This window comes from Mastigoproctus giganteus, chromosome 6 (assembly GCF_048544385.1).
Source record: "Mastigoproctus giganteus isolate SK-2022 chromosome 6, ASM4854438v1, whole genome shotgun sequence".
Taxonomy (NCBI): Eukaryota; Metazoa; Arthropoda; class Arachnida; order Uropygi; family Thelyphonidae; genus Mastigoproctus; species Mastigoproctus giganteus.
Genome location: NC_143580.1, coordinates 178,529,396 through 178,554,324, shown reverse-complemented (window position 1 = coordinate 178,554,324; position 24,929 = coordinate 178,529,396). Strand labels below are relative to the sequence as shown.

At 36.0% G+C, this 24,929-nt stretch overlaps 1 protein-coding gene across 2 annotated transcripts in view; it reads left to right on the top strand.

Annotated features, from left to right (window-relative positions):
* LOC150084776 (transcription factor YY2-like) overlaps positions 1-24,929 on the top strand; it is a 294,908-nt gene that overhangs the window by 176,946 nt on the left and 93,033 nt on the right. The window lies entirely within an intron of this gene.

Genomic DNA, 24,929 nt, shown 5'->3' with positions numbered 1-24,929 from the left:
TATTCAGTTATTTCTCATGCTCAGCCTTTGCGAACCTATCCTTTTCTGTGTCAGGTCAATGCAGCTGTTATGATTCAGCACTTTTTACTGCTCTAGAACTTTCTTATGCCATCTATTTTTTTAGCTCTATTAAACTGACCAACTCCATATTCATCTACCTCTGCATCCTATTTTTTTTTTTTTTTTTTTTCCTCGTGCTAAATTTTCTTAATGGTTTTTGCACATTTATGGTTTCTGAATTTAAAGGTATTCCATAATTCTAATGTATTGACCACTCCCTATGCTAACTACCCTGTTGATAGAGGCTGTGTAGCATCTTGAACTGTCATGGTCCACTTACCTTAAATTAAAATAATTTCATAATTCCACTGTACAAGTCAGTTATAAGACCACACTTGGAATACTCTGTCCAGTATGGAGACTTCACCTAAAAACGATAGTTTTTTTGAAAGAATCCAGATGGGTAGTGTGCTTGGTGAGATCAGCTAAAGGGTGTTTTTATAGGGAAATAACTTGAATATGTTGTGGGCCACAGAGATTGGCAGCCAGGCACTTGAACGAGATCTATAATGCTTTTAGAGAAGTATGATGAAATGAACAAATGCAAAAAATTTTCACTATTCCTAATATTTCCAAAACTAGAAACCAGAAGTAAAATTACAGGGAAAGAGAGTCAGGTTGGATTATATGGAGGTTGTTTTTTTAACCAGTGAGTTGTTAATTACTGTAGTAAGTTGCATCCATTGGTAACCGAGGCTGACAGGTAGAGAAGATTCCAGGGTCAGCTGGATAATTACTTTTGTGTGGATGGAAACACACAAGGTAGTTTATATATATAAATAAATATATCTGCAGCCATTATCAATCCACTACAGGATGGAAGCCTCCTCAGCAATTCATGTTGAGGGAAATGAACCATAATCTGCCACGCTAGACCAATGTGGGTTGGCAGATTGACCATATTTAGCAGTCTGGCTTGAACCCCCGTCTACTCAAAGAGTGTGTGTATGCATGTGTAGTTTATTTTCCCCCTTATTATTATTTTTTTGTTATTTTTGGCATATAAAGTTTGTGGCTTCCTTACACTATATGGCTAATAGTAAAGCCTGTCACATTAATAACTGCAGTCTGTTCGTCACCAAACTTTGACCGGTATGGCCATTTCCTGCTAGTGAGTCTTATGTTTCTCAGTACTTCTGATATAGTGTGAGTGATGATCAGATGTGGAACGTTCTTGTCCCTAGTATTTTCTAACATGCTTATACAAATAATAATCATCTAGTGTGTTTAAAATTTTTGTCCCTCATGAGGATTTTCCCACTTCCAATCAGTAACAAACAAATTGATATCACCTGCAATTAGACACGTTTGTTTGCTTGTTCTATCTACAAGTAGAGGCTCTCTCAGATTCTGTGCAGGCATGTCCAAGTTTTGAATCTATATATATATATATATATATATATACCAGAGTGTGTAATTGTCAGTCTATTTCTGGTTGACACCAGAGCTGTACATTAGTTATCCTAACCAAGAGTTCAAATCCACTCATTTTACTGACAACATGCCTGACATGTAGACACACAGAACAAAGCATTCTTATATAGTGTACTATGTTGACACACCCCTTGAAGTTTTTTAAATTGTTTCCTCTTCATTTGAAATATTACTATCAGCTCTTCTTTCCAATATTCGATTTTGTGGCCACAAACAAGAACTCTCAAGGTACGAGTGTGTATTTTTATCCACATAAAGTCTATATTATTTCTTCCCCCCCTCACCAAATTAGTAGTTTCCTCAACACATAAAGCTCCCTCTGTGATATTGGCAAAGACCATTACATCACCTTTGCTCAAATGTATTCCATTTCCATTAAATAGATTGTTCCATCGACTAAGACAAGCTACCCTTCTAAAAATTTCTTCCGAAAAAGTCATGCGGAATGTCTCAAATCTTGAGTCAGTTCACAAGGCCTTCAGCATTTAGTCTCTACAATTGTGCTTATGCTGAATTGCAAATGCATAATTTCTGAATTTAAAGGTATTCCATAATTCTACATTCTGACCTAATTTGTGTCAGATTTTTGGTCCTATTTTTCAGCTCATATGAATTTGATGATTAGTTTCCATATGAATAAAAATGCTCCTTACTCCCTTTAAAATCTGACAATCTGATGATAACATCAGTTGTTCCCAAAAATACATCCTTGTTCTAGTCCACTTGTTATTGCAAAAAATGTTACCCATTTCCCTGACTGTGGAGTCTCCCAATAAAACAATCCTCTTGAACCGGAGCAGTTTGCACTTGATTTTCTATTCTAGCATCTGAAATTGGGAATTCATCACTTGGCAGCTCACTATATATTTGTCTTTCTGATGCATCCCCAGTTTTGTATTTAGGGGATCCACTGTTTCTTCACTGGTTTCAACTACTAATTAATAAGTTTTAATTTGAGATCAGTACACTAATAACATCAGGAACAAAGCAAAGAATCTTCAGTTGTGCTAGGAATTATCTACTCCATCATCGACCTTGGAATACATGTCACGGGCTATGCAAGCAATGAACTCAAGACTTATATGGGAACCACATACGGCCATTTCTGTCTGAATTATGATATCCTCAGATGAAGTATTCAGAGTGGATCTTGTAGCAACCATGATTAAGGTAAGAATTAAAATGATATACAATATTATAGAATTGAAATTAACAAAATATTACAGTAATTAAGCAGTTACTCAAACTTTCTATTACTGAACTCAAGATCTTAAGATACCAAATATACAGTAACTTAGCAGAATTATCTTTACAAAAGGAAAGAATTAAATTTCCAAACTATTTCAGAAATTAAAGTTAATGGCTAATAAAGAAATTAAGCAAAAAAAAAATTTATTAAATCCTTACCAAAGCTGTGCAATTAATCAATCAAAGCAAAGAGAAGATTAATCTAACTCTTAATCAAAACCATGTACAGTCCTTCAGAAGACAATTTACTAGACAACAGAGCTCTCTCTCTCTCTCTCTCTCTCTCTCTCTCTCTCTCTCTCTCTCTCTCTCTCTCTCTCTGTCTGTCTGTCTGTCTGTCTGTCTCTCTCTGTCTGTGTGTGTGTGTGTGTGTATGACAACTGCCCAAATAACATAATGAGAGGCTATGTCTGTTAGACTTCCTGAAAGATGTGCTTTCTTTGGTTAACAGACTGTGTGCGTGTGCACACACAGTATAATTGTGAAGAATGTTGACTGCTGCTTTTAATGAATTCTAACAACATTAACTTGTTTCATCGATTCATGCCATTGTTTTTGCTATTCTAAATACTGTATTTCATGGTCCAGAAATGTCACGTGTTGTTTAAAAAATTATATTTTTATACTGCAGTTAACAGATGTGGTGAGTGGCTCTCTAAAAGTAAATGTTTAGTTTAGTGAATTTTGCATCTCCAGCTGAAGCAAGTTAGGAGAAGTAATTACACATCAACAGTGATTTGCATACTTTAAGTGTTGTTGTTTATAAAAATTTTCTCTTTAACTGAATATATGGAAAATGAGAATACTATAACTGAGTAGTTCCCAGATTGTTTATAATGGTGCATTGCAACATTTTACTGCAGTTTCCTTCTTAACTTTGAATAATTCAAAGTGCTAATATGAATGCTTGTTCACACCTCTCCAGAGGGCATGCCCCACTCTTTGGAAATCACTGCAGTCACTGATTATTCCCAGAGAGGTATTGTACAGACATTTACTTTTGTCACTTTATATTGTGAAATGTGTTTTGACTTTTTTTTTCTTTTCTTTTAATATATATTATATAATCATATGTATATATATCCAGCTTGGGGAAAGGTGATCACACTTGTGTTACATTGAAAACCATGGTATAAAAGACTGCAGTGAAGTTGCACTATACTTTTACAGTGCTTGCAGTATTGCTTAAGGGGTGAGGGATTTCAAATTCATTTGGTGGGGTGGGGTACATTGTACTACTGGTATTCATTAATCTGCCACTTGTGTGTCAAATGGTCTGGCAGAACCCTTGATAAAAATTTCAGTCACATGTTAATTAGTGGTTCAAAATTATTGGCCATTTTTCGGTCCACCTTCCTAATTAATACAATTTTTTTAAATACCCACATAATTTGGAAACCCCATTATCTCTAGTGGTATCAAAACTTCCCTTTACCCCTGATGGTAATCAGGGGTAAAGGGAAGGGTTATTGCTTTTGTAAAGGTGACTACGATGGTCTGAGACAGTTTTTAAATTCTATACAGTGGGACCAACTGATGATGTTATCGACAGCAAATTCAAAATGGGAAGCATTCAAAGAACTTATCTTGGAAGCTACTGGGCTTTACATACTAACTAAGAAATATTGTTCAGGGTTTAGGCCTAACTGGATGTCAGATGAACTAATGAGACATCTGGCAGAGAAGAAAAATGCTTGGGATACATATAAATTAACACGTTAGACAGAAGCCTATGATAGATACAAGTTGATCTGTAACCAAGTTACAAAGGAGGTTAGGCAGGCGAAGGCAGATTACGAGAAATCTTTGGCAAGGGATGCAAAAAACAGCAAAGAGTTCTTTACTTATGTAAACTCTGGAAGGAAAGGGATGAATCAGATTGGTCCACTTGATATCGATGGTTCAACTGTCGATGATCCTGCTCAGGTAGCTAACAAACTAAATGAATATTTTGCATCAACATTTACACATGAGGAGTTATTCAGCGAGGGGAATGCCAGAGATGTATTCAACTCTGGCAGTAAGCTAGATAATCTTGTAATAACTGAGAGTAAAGTGGAGGAGAATTGTTGAAGATAAACAAAAGAAAGGCACCTGGGGTGGATGGGATCTATCCAGTTATATTAAAGGAGGCAGCAAAGGAAGTAAGCAAACCCTTAGCCATAATTATGAGAACTTCCTTGGACTTGGGGGAGGTACCCATAGACTGGAGATGTGCAAATGTGATCCCAATTCACAAAGTAGGATCAAAGGCTGACACAACTAACACTGACTTTGTACAAGTAATTATAGACCTGTGAGTTAAACTTCTGTTCCAGGAAAATTAATGGAGGCACTGGTTAAAGAAGCACTGCAGGATCATCTAGACAAGACTTCTGTTATAGCTCGGACACAGCATGGTTTTGTTAAGGGGAAGTCTCTTTTGACCAATTTGATTGGATACTATGATGCAGTCACAAAAGAGCTGGATGCCAGGAATAACTTTAATATTACAGGCTTACCTCGATTAACGAATAGGATGCGTTCCACGAAATTACTTCGTTAAGCGAAACTTCGTTTTCAGAGGTAAAAATACTATTGCCAGAATAGGGATACGTTCCTACGTAAAGAAAATGAAAAGCTTTTTTTCGAACAAAGAAAAGTTTTATTAAATAAACAGTCAACTTACATACAAAGTGAAATCACATTTTAAAATATGAGGTTAAAGTTGATTGTTTATGCTTTTTTTCTCTTTCATTTAACAATGGCCTATACGGAGTTATTGCATTTAACACTGATCGCTTAACTATAACACTTCTTCCTAAATCAGGATCATTTTCACTAAAAAAATTTAAAACGTTTTCAATGTCATTTAAGCACCTTTTTAAATCTTTGGTTGTTAACACTTTTTCGGCAGGAACTTCTTTAACTTCGCCTTCATTATCTTTGTCTTCGTTGCTAACAAGGTTTTCTAAATCTTCCACTGAAAAACCATCATCTTCTGCATTCAATAAATTTCTAACATCCTCTTCATCGACATTTTCGAAACCTATTGATTGAGCCATCTGGATAACTTCATTTCTAATTTCTTGGATGTTATTTTCTTCTTCTAGTACAACTTCTGGCCATATTTTGCGCCAAACTCCATTTAAACATTTCTTAGTGACTTCTTTCCAAGAACTATCAATGTTTTCAATTGCGTTTTTAATGGTGTAGTTTTTACAAAAAGTTTTAACTGTCATTTCCTCTTTATCCTCTAGTTCAGGTAAATTGCTTAAAATTCGACGCAGATAATAAGCTTTAAATGATGCTATTACTCCCTGATCCAATGGTTGAATCAGGAAAGATGTGTTTGCTGGAAGAAAAACAACTTTGACAGGAATGCATGTGTCCAACGTGTTAAGATCAGTAGGATGTCCCGGAGCATTGTCTAACAACAAAAGAGCTTTTTCTTCAAAGTTGTTTTTTGACAATACCGTTTTACTCCAGGACAAAAGTGGTTAACAAACCAATCAGTAAATAACTCCTTGGTAACCTACGCTTTTCTATTTGCTTTCCATATTACAGGTAAATTCATTTTTATGTTACCTTTTAACGCCCTCGGATTTTCTGAATGGTAAACTAATAACAATTTTAATTTATAATCGCCAGAGGCATTTGATCCAAAGAGTAACGTTAAACGGTCTTTGGCTGCTTTGAACCCAGCAGCTGATTTTTCTTCAATAGAAATGAAGCTTTTTGTTGGTAGCCGTTTTCAGAACAAACCGCTTTCGTCAACATTGAACACCAAATTTGGTGGAAAATTTTCACGTTCAATTATTTCCTTTAGTTTTTCTGGAAGCTTATTTGCAGCTTCTCCTGTTAATTTTACACTGGCCCGTTTTTTTTAAATTTCTCGAACCAACCACGAGAAGCCTTAAAGGTTTCCGTAATTTCTTCAGTTTGTTTAGATTTCAGGTGATTAAACAAAAATAATGCTTTTTCTTGAATCACAATTTGACTTAAAGGCATATGACGTTGTGACATATCATCTATCCACAAACTTAACATTTTCTCCATTTTTTTCTAAAATTGGATTCCTTAAGCGAGTTAATTTTGTTGCTGTAACATCTGTACAATTCTGAGCAGACTGTTTTATATTTTCTGATTGACTTAGTATGGTTGTTAAAGTTGATTGCGCTAATCCTAAAGAAGGTGCCACATCGGATTTTCTTTCGCCGCTTTCAACACGTCGTACGATATTTAGTTTAGTTTTCAAAGAAATTGCTTTTCTTTTCTTTGATTCTGACATTTTAATTAACTAAAACAAAAATATTTCTATTAAAATTTACAAAATCTACGTTATGTAATGCTACAAAGAACCTACGCCGATTATTGCAATGCGCCACACTGAAACAACGTCAATCATGTAAACAACAACTAAATTATGCGATTGACGCGAAAAACTGTTATAACAGACACGCCCGCAGCTCGGGAGCACTCGGGAATACGTAACGAGTCGCCGTCAGTCACCAATCGAATGATTGTCGGGTGTTGGTCTTAAATTGGAATATTTTTTTATGTTAAATGGGGCTTGAAATTGCCGACTTCGTTATATCGAGGCTTCGTTATCAGAGGTAACGTTAACCGAGGTATGCCTGTATATACTTGGATCTTAGAAAGGCTTTTGATACTGTTGCACATGGAAGACTGCTGCACAAATTGGAGCAGTTGGCATTGTAGGCAAATTGCTGCTATGGATAAAGGAGTGGTTGAGGGGGAGAAGACAGAGTGGTAATCAATGGACACTGCTCATCGTGGATTAATGTTATCAGTGGAGTCCCTCAGGATTCAGTGTTGGGTCCATTATTGTTTTCTGTATTTATAAGTAATATTGATGGTATATCAAGCTTAATGTCCAAGTTTGCAGACGATACAAAGGTTGACAGGGTTGTTAAGGACACTACTGACGCTATGCTGCTGCAAGAGGATCTGGAATGGTTGAGCAGATATGCTGAGAGGTGGCAAATAAAGTTTAACATTGACAAATGTAAGGTACTACATATGGGAAACAGCAACCCCAGAGCAACGTATCAACTCTGTGGTACTACACTGACAGTGGTAGAAAAAGAAAAGGACCTGGAGGTAATTGTGCAGGCAGATATTAAGTTCTCTGAGCAGTGCAGATGGGCTACAAAAGTAGCTCATGGTGTCTTATCAATGATATACAGCAACTTTTCTAGCAGGGATAAGGAGGTGATTATTCCCTTGTATAAGGCAGTGGTCAGGCCACACCTTGAGTACTGTATACAGGTCTGGAGGCCTCATTTCAAGAAAGATGTAGAGCTGTTGGAACGAATACAGAGAAGGGCAACAAGGTTAGTGAATGGAACAAAGGGTTGCTCTTACGAAGAAAAACTTAAGTTTTGCAAATTACAGTGTCTGGAGACTAGGCACCGGCGAGGTGATCTGATAGAGGTGTATAAAGCCTTGAATGGTTTGAGCATGTTCAATGCTGATGGGATTCTGCCTCTTGCTCAGAATAATCACCTGAGAGGGCATAAATTCAAATTGAGGGATACATGTAGGATAGATGCCCGGAAATTTGCCTTTAGCCAGCGGGTAGTTGGTTGGTGGAACAGACTTCCATCCCTTGATGTCGAAGTTGATAGCCTAAATAAATTTAAGGCCCAGCTGGACAAGTATTTCGAACGAACGAACGGAGGGTGAAGTGGAAGTTGTTGTTTTTTTTTTTTTTTTTTTTTTTTTGCTGATGCTGCGTAAGCTTGCTTTCTTGCATCAAATGCCTCAACTAATACTAAATGCTATGTTTGACCCTAACAAACGTGTAAGGTGATAAGAGTTCGATGTGGAATAAGCTTTTTTCATCTGGCTCTTTTTTTCTTCTGAATTTTATTAATGCAGTTTTCTATGTATGTCTGCATCCCTTTGAAAAGATCTCCCTCATTTGCTCTACTGTTAGTGGGAAGCACTGTTTGGGGCATTTTATTGCCAGATAGCTTTTTCCCCATCTTCTCTTCTGCCACTCCATTCTTAGGAAAGGCAACCCACCCACACAAACCTCCAAGGACATTGTAAAAATTCCCCATTGATCCATTGATGATGCCAAAACCAACATTGATTCCCCATGGACACCACCAAATTTGTAAGATGATAGAGCTCTTCTAAGAGAAGTGGCTTCTCTTCATCTCTCTCTCTCTCTCTCTCTCTCTCGTCTTCTAAGTTTGTTAATGTAGCAGTACCCTCTGGATACTTACATCCCTTTGAAAAGATCTCATCTGCCCTACTGTTAGTTGGGAGCACTGCATGGGACATATTATTGATTTCTCGTTTTTGTTCCCAATCTATCTTCTGCTGGTGGCAGAAGAAAAAAATTGATCTTCGTGGATCAGTTTTTTCTTGGAATTTTGAAAATTTGTAAAAGTATAAACTTTGTATATAACTTTGTATAATACTCCAAAGTATATGAATACTTTGGAGTATTAATTTTTTTCTTGTTTTGATTTGGTAATCCAACAGAGTGAGAGTGAAAAGATTTGCTAAATTTAAAAAAAAGTCACTTTTCTTTTTTATTTTTTATTTATTTCTTAATGCATTAATATCTACTGTGTATTTGTGTCACTTGATTCTGTAATAATATTAATAATCTAAATTCCAGAGAATTGATTTTTGAGATTTAAATAAGTCCAAATCGAATAAATGTGGTCAATGGGTGTAACTTTCTCAGAGAGATATTTTAAAAGCTGTTTTCTGGCTAGCCTCTAACTGTATATATGATTACCTGGAAATGTAAGAGATGGCAGTACTGACTGGAAGATTTCAAGATAGTTCATACATAAATGGACACTTACTTGAAACCGGCATGAAAAATGTATATCTGGATAATACATATTACCTAAAGAATTAATTCAACAGCACCAGATCCTCCTAAGTTGAACACAATTCCTGTAGAGAGTTCCTGGAAGCTTGGGCCTCCAGTTTAGCACGGATGTCAGTATTCAACAGACGCATCAGTAGACTTTTCTTCCCCTTCCCACACAGATTGCCCAACTCTCAGATGCCACCATCTTAGGAATCTTGTGCTGCTTCTTTCAACCATAGTTGTGGTTCATGGATTGTTTTTTTTTTTTTTTTTTTTTTTTTGAGCATATTATCTATGTTTGTTGATTTTTAAGGAAAGTACAGTAGACTGGCGAAATAACGGAACATTCTATTAATGGCACATTGAGATCGGATGTTTACATACAGTGCAGATGTCTTGCAGTGCCGAAAAAAAGAAAACGGCAAGTCACCTGATTACATGAGTATTTGTTTATGCTTGCCATTTTGAAAGTGAATTCTGTGGATATCACGGATTATACCACTGTTTTACATTTATTTTAAATTAAAAACCTTTCACTATAGCTCTTAAAGTTAATAAACCTCATACGAGAAGAAAAGAAGAACAACATTAAAGCTTAGTGACAAACTTGATTTAATCCAAACTATTACATTAGGGTCACCTGGAAAGTTAATTCATATACCCATGTGTATTGTGTGTGTTCTGGTTGATTTGCTTGTTTTGCTATACGAAAAATCCCAGTTTCTTGTGTGGGTGGGGGGGGGGGGGACTTGCTATCTACATCTGAGACCGACTAAGTAGAGTGAAAAAAAGCCGATAAAAGTTCCTCACGTCATCAACAGGATTCTAACTCGGGCTTTTCCACCGGTGTGAGGAAGACAGCGATGATATCACTGTGCTCCCATACAGACTAAACTTGATATAATAAAGAAAACAGAATGGGCATAGGTAGGAGTGTATTAATGGCAGTATATGACATTGGGTGGCCTCCGTAGCCAAGTGGTCAGGAGCGGGAATGCAGTAGCACACGCTCTTTGAGTAGACCGGGGTTCAAGCCCCTGACTGCTGAATATGGTCGATCTGCCAACCCGCACTGGACCAGCATGGCAGATTATGGTCAATTTCCCTCAGCATGAATTGTTGAGGAGGATTCCATCCTGCAGTGGGTTGATAATGGCTGCACTTTAGTTTTTTTTATGACATTGGATTGTCAACATGTTTGTTTTTTATGCATAGGTAGTTAATAAAACTTCAATCTTAATCTCTATATTTCTTATTTAGCCTCATTGTTTCTGCATTAAATATATTAAAAATAAAGCATTTTAGATAATGGAAAAATCGAAATAATGGCACCTTGAATCCCCAAAGGTGCCGTTATTCTGAATGTCTATTGTAAAATGAATTCCACTGCATATTTTAATATTCTTGCTAAGGTATTATATACAGCAGTGATCATTCTGGATGGGAGGAGATAAAAAAATAAAATTAAAAATTAAAATTCTTTATACTGTAATGCAGCCCCATATAAGAAAGCAAGGACAACTTTAAGGCATAGAAAAATTATAAGAAGTAAATGAAGAGGTAAGTAATTATACATTGCTTTAATCATCATAAGCATTTAGGAGCAAAAAAAAAAATTTCTGTTTATGAATGAAATGAATAGTAGCAGTTGATGCAAGAAAGCAAGTGCATTACATAGCATCAGGGGGAAAAAAAACTCCCGTTGTTAGGAATAGGCTATGCCTATACAGCCATGCCCTACAAATTTGCACTTCCAGATGACAGTGATGGACTATGTCATCTCCAGTCTTCAGATTGGTATAGATCCAATAGCTGTAGGGTAGAAAAACAATTTCTCCTTCCTCTGTGATGCATTTGGACACAGTATTTGTGAACTAACTGTGGACATTGAAGGCTAGTTGATACAAAAAAAGTCATATTTTTATGCTACTGAATCCTATTGATTTTGAAATAAATTTCTGGATTTGTTAAAAAGCCTATCTTTTTCTAGTCTGTATATATACACAGGAAAGCATGGATAACCTGTAAGTTATTTTGGGAGGTAGTAAAATGATAAGTAGCTAAAGAGATAATGATAATTATACATTGCTTTGTTCATCATATGCATTTAGCAACAAAAAGTTTTAACAAGCTTTGGGGGGGGGACAACAACAACACACTGCCTCGCCTGTCCATCAGCTTCCACAACAGCAGATTTGGCACAGTCTGTACTGCAACCATCATTATTCAATTAAGTTTTTCCCCTTATGAGCATTTTCTGGGAAATGATAAGGTTGCTACCATCATTTAGTTTGCTCGGTCTTAAACACTTGATCCAGTCTCCTCGCATGTGACCTGATTTACTTGAAACGGCCTAGTTTCCAAGTGCTGTAATTTACAGAACAGGTCTTTTGTGGTAGGGTACCCTTTCATGTCTCTAATTTATGCAAAGAAGAGCAGCTCATTTTGTTGATCTTCTCTACACCCATTCCAACAGATACAGCATATCCATTGCTGTATACAGTGGGATATCACTTTGTCCCTGCTGGCAAAATTCATGTGTATCGTTAACAGAGCCCCATGTTATCAGCTTTTGCCACTGCTCAGAGAACTTCATGTCAGATTGTACAATTACCCCTCTTTCATTCTCCACCTGAGTGTGGTACCATCCAATTTGTGTGTTATTCTGGGATTATTACTTTAGTATGCAGTGCCTTTCATTTGTCAATATTAAACCAGTCATTATGCAGTCATTGCATATTTTAAATTTTATTAAGAACAGTGCACTGAATTCCTGGCTGTTTATAACTTTGGGTGAAAAAGAAAATCAGAGTATCTAGACTCACTAATTCATTCTGAAATACAGTTGCCCTTGAGGGTGAAAGTTTTAAAAAAATCATTCAGAGTCACAAAGTTGTAATATATTTTTAAAGCAAAAAAAGGGGGGAAGAAATAACTTTTCACAACAGGGACTGGATTGTGACTCTTGTTTATCAAATAATTTGAATTTTTAGGTTTGAAGGAATTGACTGCAGTTTGTGAATCTGGCTGCCACAGAAGGTAGTCTTAATTGGGGACTGAATTCTAAGAGAGACAGAATATATTCTATTAGAAATACAAATGGAATAGAACCAGTGTCTACTGGGTCCAAATACTGATGACGAAACAAACAATTTATCAGCTTGTACTTGCACCAGTGGGTTCATAGTAATAAATGTGGGGGCTGATCATTTAAAGCTTAAATGAACCATTGAATTGCTTATGAAATGTAAGTTCATGTTAAAAAATGTTGCGAGGTAGCACAATGTCCTAGTGTGCATATCTGCTGAGACATGGCATAAGGGTTTTTATGATGAAAGCCTTGCAGATTAACTCTGTGGCTTGTGGGAGAAATTTTTCTCAGCAGTGCTGGCTTTATTTGGTAGATAGAATTTATTTTGAAAAGGTAACATTCCTTTAAACAGAGTAGATGCTAGCATTAGCATTATATTAGCACTAGTAGAGGCATATGATGCTAGAAAGCAAGCTTATACTGTATCAGCCAAAAAAAAAAAAAAAAAAAAAAAAAATCCCATTTTGCACATCCATTCACTCTAAAAGTTTGTCCAGTTCTTCCTTGAATTTATTTAATCTATCAACTTCCACAATAACAGATGGAAGTTTGTTCCACCGTTCCTCAATTCGAATCTAGCCCCCCACCTCGGGTTTGTTATCTGAGCAAGAGGTAGAAACCCATCAGAATTACAAACCATTCAAGGCCTTATAGACCTCAATCAGATCACCTCGCAGGTGCCTAGTCACCAGGCACTGTAATTTGCAAATCTTAAGCAACCCTTTGTTCCATTCACTAATCTTGTTGCCCTTCTCTATACTTCTTTTAGCAACTCTACATCATATCCTAAAACGAGGCCTCCTGACCTGTATGCAGTACCCATGGCGTGGCCTGGCCTTGTATAACGGGATAATCACCTTCCTGTCCCTGCTAGCAAAATTTCTATATATCATTGACAAGACTCCATGACCTGCCCTGACAGTCTGCACTGCTCAGCGAACTTCATATTCGACTGCACAATTACCCACAGGTCTTTTTCACTTTCCACTTCCCTGAGTGTAGTACCATACAGTTGGTACGTTTCTCTTCGGTTATTGCTACCCATATGCAGTACTTTGCATTTGTCACTGTTAAACTTCAGTTGCCACTTCTCAGCCCATTTTCCCAACTTATCTAGATCCAGTTGGAGTAGCATACTGTCAGTATGCTTGCCTTATACATTACCTTATACAAAGGGATAATTGCCTCCTTATCCTTACTAGCAAAATTCCTGAATATTATTTACAAGATTTTCTGAATTATTTTGGAGCATTTCCGTTACAATATTTTTAATCTTGTTACCTTTCTTCCCTTCCCTCCCTATTGGTTTGATTTTTTACGATTAATTTTGACTATTTTCGCTCAACTGTTTTGCTATACTACTGGCATTAGTTTTATTTTAATTTTATTTTTTAGTTTCATTTCTTTTTAGTTTTATATTTCCAGCATCATGTGGAGGAATGTGCAATTTTCTGCCTCTGATGTTTGCTTTACTTTATTTTTCTTTAATTAATGATCCCGTTTTTAGCTGTTCGTTATTTAAATATACACGTGCGTGTGTTTTTTTTTTTTTTTGTCTGTCAACAAGTATTTTCAGTCTTCTCAACTTTCAACCCATGCACGGTACTAAGTACTGTAGGTTCCTAATACCTTTTGTGTTTGGGGTTTTCGTTTAAAAAATAATAAAATGGAAATGCTAAAAAATGATTTACCACAATCAAGAGTATTGACTACATATTACAAAAGAAGAAGAAGAAAAGTAAGATGCTAATAAGTCAGCTTTTTCTTTAGCCAAGGGTGCAGTAAAACAATGAGTTTGTAACTGAGGTGGAAGTATTAATGGAGGGAAGTTACAGATAGTAGCTTTGGCCAGATAGAATAATTCTTGATTACTGTTTGGACAAGAAGTAAGTTTTTCTCCTTTTAATTTGTTGTATATCAAGTTTTGGATTGATTAATACCTGTTTTGCAACTGTCATGGGGTTGGCTGCAGGCTGAAAATGAAGCTGGAGATTTGGATACGTGCCAATTGCAGTATGCTGTATTCTTATCCTGAACAGCCATAGCACAAATATTAGATACAGTGGTTCGTATAAGTGATGATGTTTAGGGTGGAATTTGGAATAATAGATTTTATCCCTATAAGAATAATTTCACTGACACAATGAACAGACTAGGATCAGAATATTTAAAACAGTAATCCAACTGTGTTAAAGTGTAATAGAAGTTATGTAAATCACATTTGTAATTTTTGTAATTCCAAATGACAAGCAGCTGAGAATGGTCATGAGACAGCAGCTCAGTAGGAAATAAGACCATTACCAAGCTGTGATCTGAAGTACCCAGATGCTCATTAACATCAAACATGCACTTTAAAGGTTTGTTGATGAGGGAAAAAGTCATGAGCTGTTGGATGTGTGTGGTTTAGGCTTTATATTCTGCTAAATGAACAAGCTTGTAAGGTCATTAGCAATTGCAAAAGCCTCCGCATCTCATTCAGCTTCTATCTAACTATAAAATTAAGCCAGCTTGAGTTATATTTAAATTGCCAAGGAAAATTACATCACCTTTGGGAAAGTTAGACTTTTATAAGATTCTAACATTTTCAGTGATTTCTCAAATAGCTTTGAGTGATTTTTTTAGAGTTAGGAGAATGATAGAACCAGCAGAATTTGATAAAGAGATTTTATCTTATTATCACACACTCTCAGTTGTAACAAGGATGCTTTCATGACATCTGTGTGATCCCATTTTTGTTTTAATTTTAAAAAAAAAATTTTTAGTTTTTTTACTGAATTGAAAATGGTAATCTATGAATTATGATTTGCTTTCATTTGATAAAAATATCAAATGAAAATGACACACTAGTAGTGATGAAAATAAAATATTTTATCATATTTTTTTAAAATTTAAGGCCACTAATCCCCAGATTGAAACCTACACACAACTTGAATGTCTGTATTTTTGTTAGCTATTCATCTTCAGCCAGCAAAATGAAAGCTCTATGGAAATATTAGACCCCTATCACTGGTGTCTTTTGGGTGTCACATGGGAGCGGGAATTGCCTAGAAGAAAAATACATGCTTTTGCTCACTGACATCTGTTTATGTAATGTCTTATAAGTACGTTGAAATGAAAACAGAAAATAATACCATATAGCCAGTTAGAGAATATTGTTGGGCAAAGGTACACAGGAGGATTTGATATAATATACAAATTTTAAATGTTTTATTTAAAACTTTAAAAAAGTTAAAAAAAATTAGTGTCAACACCATGTTAGCAACAGAAGGTTAAACCACAGAAAATCAAAAATGAGGAGCCTCCCTCTCTGACAAGGAATATTTAAGGGGGCCTGTATTAATACAAACCCTGCCCCCCCCCCCCAAAGTGAAAGGAATCGTAGAGTGAATAATTGGGGTAACTGAGATGAGTTGTCATTGAAGCAAAATAGTACCCATGCACTATTATACAATAGTAATATACGGTAGTATTATACCCAAGCATTGAATTACTACTGTCTTTGTATTGTTGACTTCATCAACAATATGTTACTTGTGAATTTACTAATTTAACGGAAGCTGTATTTTTCTGCAAACTGTTCACAGTGCTGTGAAAAGTTCACCCTAGTTTATTATCTGAAGAGACCATGAATTGTTGTTTCTCTATAGTAGTCTGTAAATGTACTACTGATGTTATTTATCTTACTTTTTCCAAATGAAGATGAACATTATAAAATTGCCGAAATTTTTTTCTCCAAAATTAAGAGAAAATTTTGTAAAGATGGTATTTTAGGCTATGGGAATTTACTGGATATTAATTAGAATTGTGCATGATTTCTTTCAGAAAATTATTGTGATAATTGAATGCAGTCTGTATCGTAACAAAGCTCAAAAGTTAGTGTTTTATGCATCCCGTTCAAAAATCCAGTTATAGTAATATTTACAGTAGTGATATTTTGCCTTAGATAAAAAAAAAAAAAAAAAAAAAAAATTGGTAATTCGAGATAACTTTGTATGGCTGAACAGAAATTTGGTATTCTATAATTTGGAAAATGATATTATAGAATGGATAGAATTATTGTTTCTCTTTTTTCCAATTATGGTATATTTTTATTATTATTAACCTTTTGCAAAGTGTATATACAATTTTTGCCTGTGGTCAGGAGTGCATACATATGTTTATGAAGGTCATTTCAACTGATGCTTCAAAGCTGCTTTATAAATCATCCACTAATTGCTGCCAACTCTTATCTTTGTTTATAAGATATTGTTAACATAGGTTATAATAGTGGACGACATGAAAATAAATTTTCTGTTTATACTCCAGGACGATCACACGGTCAGAAGAGGAGTTCATAAGATAGAGAGAATACAAGAAACAGCTCCATATGAAATAATGATAACGTATATATCCAGTAAAATATCTAACTTTAATTATAAATACTTTGGAGCTTTCAAGGCTGAACGTGCCTCTTTATCAACAGATAGAATGGAAACTTTAGAGATAAAAAATTATTTAACGGACACAGAGTTGTGCATGTGAGGGCACGAGTTAGGCTTCAACCATTAAACTGGTGTTCAGTGTTGCCCGCACTCTATACTCCAAGCCCTGGAGAATAGAGTGTAGGCAGTGCTGTTGAGATGGCTAGGGGTTTGTAGTTGAACTGTCCGCACCACATTGGCTTACGGTATACTGAGGTTTCTAGGTGTGGTGTGGGCCCACAAGTTTTATCAGGACATCCAAGAATGGGAGCCACTCCAGCACAGATGAAGCTAGGTGCAACGAGATTTCCAGAGTGAAGACAGACTTGATCAGTTGTGGCTATCCAACCCACATATTGGACAAGTGCTTTTACAAGTGCAGGAGCTCACAGTCCTCCCGAGACTGCCATCAACTCAGGACAAAGAATTGGAGCCACTCCAGCACAGATGAAGCTAGGTGCAACGAGATTTCCAGAGTGAAGACAGACTTGATCAATTGTGGCTATCCAACCCACATATGGGACAAGTGCTTTTACAAGTGCAGGAGCTCACAGTCCTCCCGAGACCGCCATCAACTCAGGACAAAGTGCCTACTGCCTACATTCCCTACTATCCGGGCATGTCGGGCTGGATCTTAAAAATCCTCCGAGAATACCACATAAAATGCGTGCAGCTGCCTGGTAGAAACTTACATTCTCTAGTTTCAAATGTAGACTCCGGTCACCCCTCTCTTCCGCAGTGGTGTAGTATACCGCATAGCCTGCAAAGATTGTGACAGCTGCTACATAGGAGAGACCTCGAGACGTCTTCAAGGCCGCCTTGCAGAACACGACAGATCGATTCAGCTTGCTGAGACCGATCAGTCCACAATCGTGGAACACTTCTGGTCGACCCACCATGGCCCCAATCCCAAGCACGACTACGAAGTGATTAACCAGTCCCGACACTTTTGCTACTGCGTCTGGTTAGTGTCACTTAATAATATATTGTGTAATTCGAAATCCATGAACCGCTGCAAAAGCATGAGACTACACCCCATCTTGGAGGCAACTATTTTAAGTCTAGATAAGCGCTGGAGGCAAAACTGCAGCAACAGTGAACACCAGTTTAATGGTTGAATGGCCTACCTCGTGCCCTCACACACCTCACTGCATGCACAACTGTGTCAATTAAATAATTTTTTTCTCTAAAGTTTCCATTCTATTTGTTGATAAAGAGGCACGTTCAGCCTCGAAAGCTCCAAAGTATTTAGAATTAAAGTTAGATATTTTACTGGATATATACATTATCATTATATCCTCTACACTGTGGATTCCAGTACAACAGGCCCATTTACTCTCAAACAGCTCCATATTCAACAGTCATGGGCTTGAACCACAGTCACTCAAACCACGTGTACTAATGCATCCTCGTGCTTGACTATTTGGCTACCGTGGCCATTTGGAAGTTAAGTTGAACCTATTGATATTGTTCAATTTTGGCATACAAAATTCTATGGAATTCATATCCTGAACTTGATGAAGCTAAATCAAGCACGACATTAATAGTTGTTGGAAATTGTGCTGTGTTATTTCATGATCCTCCCCCCTCCCCCAATATTCTTTTAGATGTTTTTTTTTCCCCCTCCAATGATTTAACCTCAATGTTGGGTGGCCAAGTCAAAATTAAAAACATTAAAATTTAATAGCATTTATGTGTTTTCCATTTTTATAAATTTTCAAAATTTTATACTCTCCTCAGTGCTGAGATAACATTAAAACACACACACACACACACACACACACACGTGTAACTTTCCAGATTGATAATATTTTTATTTTTGTAGAAAAATGTACAAATCTGGAAAATGCATAATATGTAAAAATTGGCAATTTCTGGTTGACATTTCACCATGAATTTTTTTTAAAAGTCACATGTAGAAATTTGTTGGAAGATAATGGGATTATTTGTTGCTTTTTGTGAACAGTGTGACATTCACTGCCCTATTTTGCCTACTATTTTAAATGCATTATACAGTGTAAGCTCTATGTGAAGTTTTGGATTTGCTGTAGGTATGATCATGTCCTCCAAAACTTATTATGAAAAAAAATTGGTGTGTTCAAAGAACTAGCAATTTCATGTATTGATAACTGGAAAAGTGAATACTGTATATGTACTCATATCTAACTATACATCTACTACCGTATTTCCGAAGAGGTGAAATTAGCTAAAAATTTGCTGTATGTTCATTTTGATATATTCAATTTCAGAAATTTTTGTTAACAACAGGTGTTGTCAGAGACTAATTATTCTAGATACCCAGTTTTTCCCCCCTCAGATAGAGATGCAGTAAAAGAGTATATCAGTGGAATGCTAATTACAAACAGCTACCTTTGGTGGGGAATACGGCTATTATTCATTAAGCGTGTTACATTAGTTAGAAGTAAAATTTTTGTAAACATCAGCACACTTGCTTTCTAAAAGAACATATAGAAAAGGCTCTGCTACTTCTTCAACTAGAGGTTACACTTAGAATAGGAAAAACTATAGTTAAGGGCTAAACTGGACAAAAATATACATGGACTGACAAGTGATTTAGGGAGAAATCACGATTTCACTTTGGCACTATGATAGGCCAGAGAGTTTGGTTTTGATTTAGTTTTCTCAACACGTGGTAAATTCTAGGGCATCAGAAATAAATGCATGGCAATATTAGTAAATCAGTAGGACTGAAGTAATGGCCACCAAAAATATATATACAACAATACCCGCATAGCACTGATAATTGGTACCGAAACTGTTCATTGTTATGTGAAACCGTGCTGACTGAGGTATAATTATAATGGGTTTTAAATGAACGCATACCAGAGAAACAGTCTATAAACAAATTATAATAAATCTATAAACAATTTGTGTTTGATAGCCAATTAAAAGGATTTGAAATAAAAAGTATTACAAAAATTTTTTTAATTAAAAGGTAACATGAGAGATGAGAAAAAAGCTTGATTGTTTATTTGGGTATTTCAAAAACAAAGTTTGGTGAAGTCATCTCTTCATTTTCTTAGCGTACAAGTCTTTGTAGCATTGAATCCCATCTTATAAAATTTGCCCTATCTAGATGCTACATCGCATCCAGTGCTTTTTTTGGGACAGTACTGACGGCACCTTTATTAACAGTGACGTGTGACATTTGAATGCAGTGCACTTCGAAATTTGTAATATTTTGTAAATTTTTTTCAACGTTTCCCTACTGTTCAAATAAGCTTAAAATTATTTAACCAAATTTGCATTTTTTACTGTCTATTGATAAGATATTTTCTATATAAAACTGTATAACCATTTTTATAATTCTAAATTACTCAGTCGAACCTCTGTTTAATGAAGTCCTTTTATAGCAAATTATTTTGACTTCCCCTTGGAAGTCAAAATAATTTTTTCAAAATAAAATTTTCATATAGCGAACGAATCAGGAGAGAATTAACTCGGTGCGCATTTCTGGCCTTCAGGCAATTTAGGCAATTAGTCCTGCTGCATGAATTAAGAGAACTAAAGCATTTTACAACTTAGTGGTACCTGGTAAAACCTATCTGAAAACCTGTTCCACATATGGAGGAGTCGCTCTAGTCAAGAGTGAGCAGATCAGAGTGTATTCCCAATGGGCTCTCTCTGGCCTATCTTCTGTTACTACAGTGGTGTCCAACCTTTTTACTGTACAGGGGCCATATTCAAAAAAATTCAAAGTTAGATTTCTTTAGTGTGTTACATTTTCCATATCTTGTATGTAAAAGTAAAATTGAAAATATTCAAAAATTTTATTAAGTACAATACACAATTACATTTACTGAACAAAACATTTAATGAGAAGTTTTTTGATAATTAACAAAATTTAAAATGCTGTTTTAGTTCACTTTCCTCGCGGGCTGTAGGTTGGATACCTTTGAGAATCAACTGTATGCTCTCCATTCGAAAATTAGAAAAGTGATTTTCTATTATCCGAACAAATAATCTATTGTTTGGCGGAAGTGCATTATCCACATTTTACCGTAAATTTTCCCTATCTCTGTTTACATGGTCACAGTACCTGAATATCCGAATGACACCGACATTTTGGACAGTTTAAAAAAAAAGAAAGAAAAAATTCAAATTTAAGAACTAGTGACAATACTGATGACGAGAGACAGAAAATGAGGACAACGAAGGTATTAATTCTTCTAAACATGAATTGTTGGCATTTTGTGAAAGTGAAGTTAGAAAATTGTCAATTAGGTTACAGTTAAATGAAATAGATGCAATTCGTGGATTTCAGGGATATATATTGATAAGAAGGCTTTGGAAGAATTGAAGAATTTAATGAACGCTCTGAGTACGATATCAATTTCATTGAATGAATGTGAATGAGGATTTTCACAAATTAATCTGATCACCAGCACTTCATTGATGACAAAAACAGTTTCTTAAAATTGTAGGCCCACTGCTGACCCGCTTCAATCCAGCAAAATATGTCGATTTGTGGCTGCTTCAGAAATGTCATTCAGCAACCGACACACAAAGAGGAAGAAAAGAAGTCGGCATAGGTCGGGTTGGCAACCTGCGGCTCGCGAGCCGCATGCAGCTCTTTTAACACATAATTGCGATTTTTTAACTTTACAGCTCGCATGGAGCACAATTTGAAAAAGATGAGTTTAAAATGCAGACCGAATTGTGTTCGATGCGTGGGGTAGCTTACCAGACCCGTATATAAATTTGAAAACATTTGCGCTTGTACTACTCTCAGTTTTTGGTTCGACGTATTTCTGCGAGCAAATATTTTTGAACATGAACTATATGAAAAATAAATCAAGAAACTGTCGTCTGAACAATGCGAGCATGTTTAATTACGACATCTCGCGTGATGTTGAGAGACACTTGCTCAAGAAGTTCATCAGCAAAAGTCACATTATTTTGTACCTAATTGGATGTTTGTTACGTTTTTTTCAGTATTAATAAATAATATTTGAAAATATATTTTTTTAATAAACACCTTCCCACTCTATTCCATTTCTTAAAAAACCCTTGCCTTCACCCTCCCCCCTCCCAGCTTTAGCTGAGGTGCAGATCTTTGGATTCTCTCTCTCTCCCTTTTTTTTTTAATGAGATCAAAAATGGCTCTTCACTCAAAAAAGGTTGCCGACCCCTGGCTTAGGGTGTCAGATGAGAACTTAATAAAAATTTGGAATATTCTACAAAAACTTTATTATGAAATTATTTTTACTTACGTTATTATTGTTTACTTATTTTGCTCACATTTTACTTATTCTTTTATATACTTGAATAATAAATTTATGCTTAATAAATTGTGTTAATATACTTCATCTGTAGCTCTTATTCTAAAAACATTACTACTAAAGTAACAGCATCAGGAGTACTTTTCATATCCTTTTAATTTAAAATTTTTCCTGATGGCAAAGAATGAGTACCAGCACCTATTTTCTTACAAAAAAAGCACTGGCTACATCAAACATTTGGATCTCCATTCATAATTGCCTCGCAGGCCATGCCAAGCCCGAAAAAACTTTCTTAAATTCTTCTGATGAAAATTCTTTTGGTGCCACTTCAGAATTGTTTTCCTCTTCTTCATATGCAATTTTCTCATCAGTTTCAAGGAGAGTTGCATCATCTAAGTTATTTGCATGTGAGTCAATGCAGTCATGTACATAGGCAGTGTCCAAATTTTCGAATACCAAGTCTTTTCCGATCTTCACAATGTCTTCTGCAGTTGTCTGAACTTGGATTCAAAACCAATGAAATCATTTGCTAAATGGGGCAAAACATGCTGCCAAACATAACACGTTGTTGGCAATGATTTCTAACCAAGATGCAGATATATTTTCGATCGTATTTAAAGGGGTAAAAAATAAATTGTAAAGTGAAAAGTATGAAAGCTATCATGTCGTCTCATCAGCATGGAATTAAGAAAAATGAACAGTGTTGCTACTGACTGCCTGAGGGGACTGCTGTCATATGTGCGGCATATATGAAACAATAGAGATGGCACCGCAGCATATATGTACTCGTACCTAGGCTACAACAACACAGCATATATGTAGAGTATGTGTCTAGGCTATTGAATGAGTTTTAATATGTACAGTAAACTTTCAACTTAAATTTAATTGAAAACTGTATTATAGTGAAACCCATGCTGTTTGAAGCCGTGCTAAGCGAGGTATTGCTGTATATATTATTCAGTTGAAGAAAAGTTAAAGATTATCGAAAGAATTAAGAGTGATGCAACAAAATGCAGTATATTTCACTAATGTGGAATTCCAGAAGGAACGATCTGCGGGTGGATGAAAGAGGAAGAAAAACTAAGTTCATAGTCTTAGACTTTGTGAAAACAGTGATGTTTGTTTGTTATTTGGTTTTTAGGAGCATTAGCAACTAAGGCCATATTACTCCAGGGATATGCGGTGGTCATTCCCTGACCTTTCCGCATCCTCTGTATTTGGTGGTCACGGACTCGAACCCTGGTCTAATCAAGAAGCGTGTGTTACGCACTGCTGCTCCTGCCCACCTGGCTACGGAGGTGCCAAAAGTGATGTGGACCAATGCTTATACAAGTTGTTTCTACAGAAGCATAGTGAAGGAGTACTGATAAATAATGTAATTTTGAAAGCACAGGCACTTAAAGTTCATAAGATACTTGGGGGAGGTGACGACAAAGTTTCTGAAGTGTGGCTTTGGAGATTTAAGGCTTGTGATATATCCTAGGTTAGTCTTTGTAGGTGAATCTGCATTTGGTGACATTACAGCAGCAGAAGCATTTTCCAAATTTCTACCTAATGTGATTCAAGATGGTGAATTCACAGATGTACAATTGTGACAAAATAGCACTACATTATAAACTTCAACCCAATAAAGCAGGCATGAAAACTAACAAAGAGAAAATTACTTCATTACTGTGTGCACAAACAAGACCGGAAATTGCTAGCTAAAGCGATTGTGTAAAAGTGGAAGACCCCGATGTTTTAAGCATGCCAACACAAACTTTCTACCCATGATTTATAAAAATAGCTCCAACGCTTGGTGCTGAGTGATATTTTTGCTTCATGGTTTGAAAGTGAGTTTGTACCATTGGTGAGGCATCACTTGCTTTCGAAAAACACTGAGGAAAAGGCTCTGTTACTGCATAGTGTTTTATCACAGCCCAGCTTTTCCTTCAGCTCATATTCTGAAATCAAACGATGACAAGATCAGAGTTGCTGCTGAGGAACACAACTGCACTAATTCAGCCCATGGATCAGGGCATTATTTGCACCTTCAAAGTCTGTTATTGTGGTGAACTACTTGCTGGTGCTGTGAACTCCAATTCAAGTTATAGAATTTCTGAAAACATTAACACTGAAAGACGTTGCATTCACATTGGATTCACACGGAGAAAGTAAGTACTGGAAAAGACGAGATTACTAATAATAACCTTCAAGCTCCAGTTGTGCATTACTTGAGTGAAGAAGAAATAGCAGCTTCTGTGAATAGTAGGAAGACAATCAACAAACAGAAAGCCAGTGAAATAGGGAACGACTCAGAAGATAATGTGTATGGCTTGTGTACGGAAAAAAAACACCAAGATAGCAAAGTGCTAGAAAACATAAATGAGGTGATGGCGTGGTTAGAACATCAGAGTGATAGTGATCATTTATTGCACTTGACCACTATTAAGAATTATGTACTCATAAAACATTAGTAAATAAAGTATATATTTAATAAGTAAAGTGTATTTATGTTAAAAAAAACTGGAGAGAAAATAGTTTAAATCGCTTTGCTTATAATGCAGGCATTA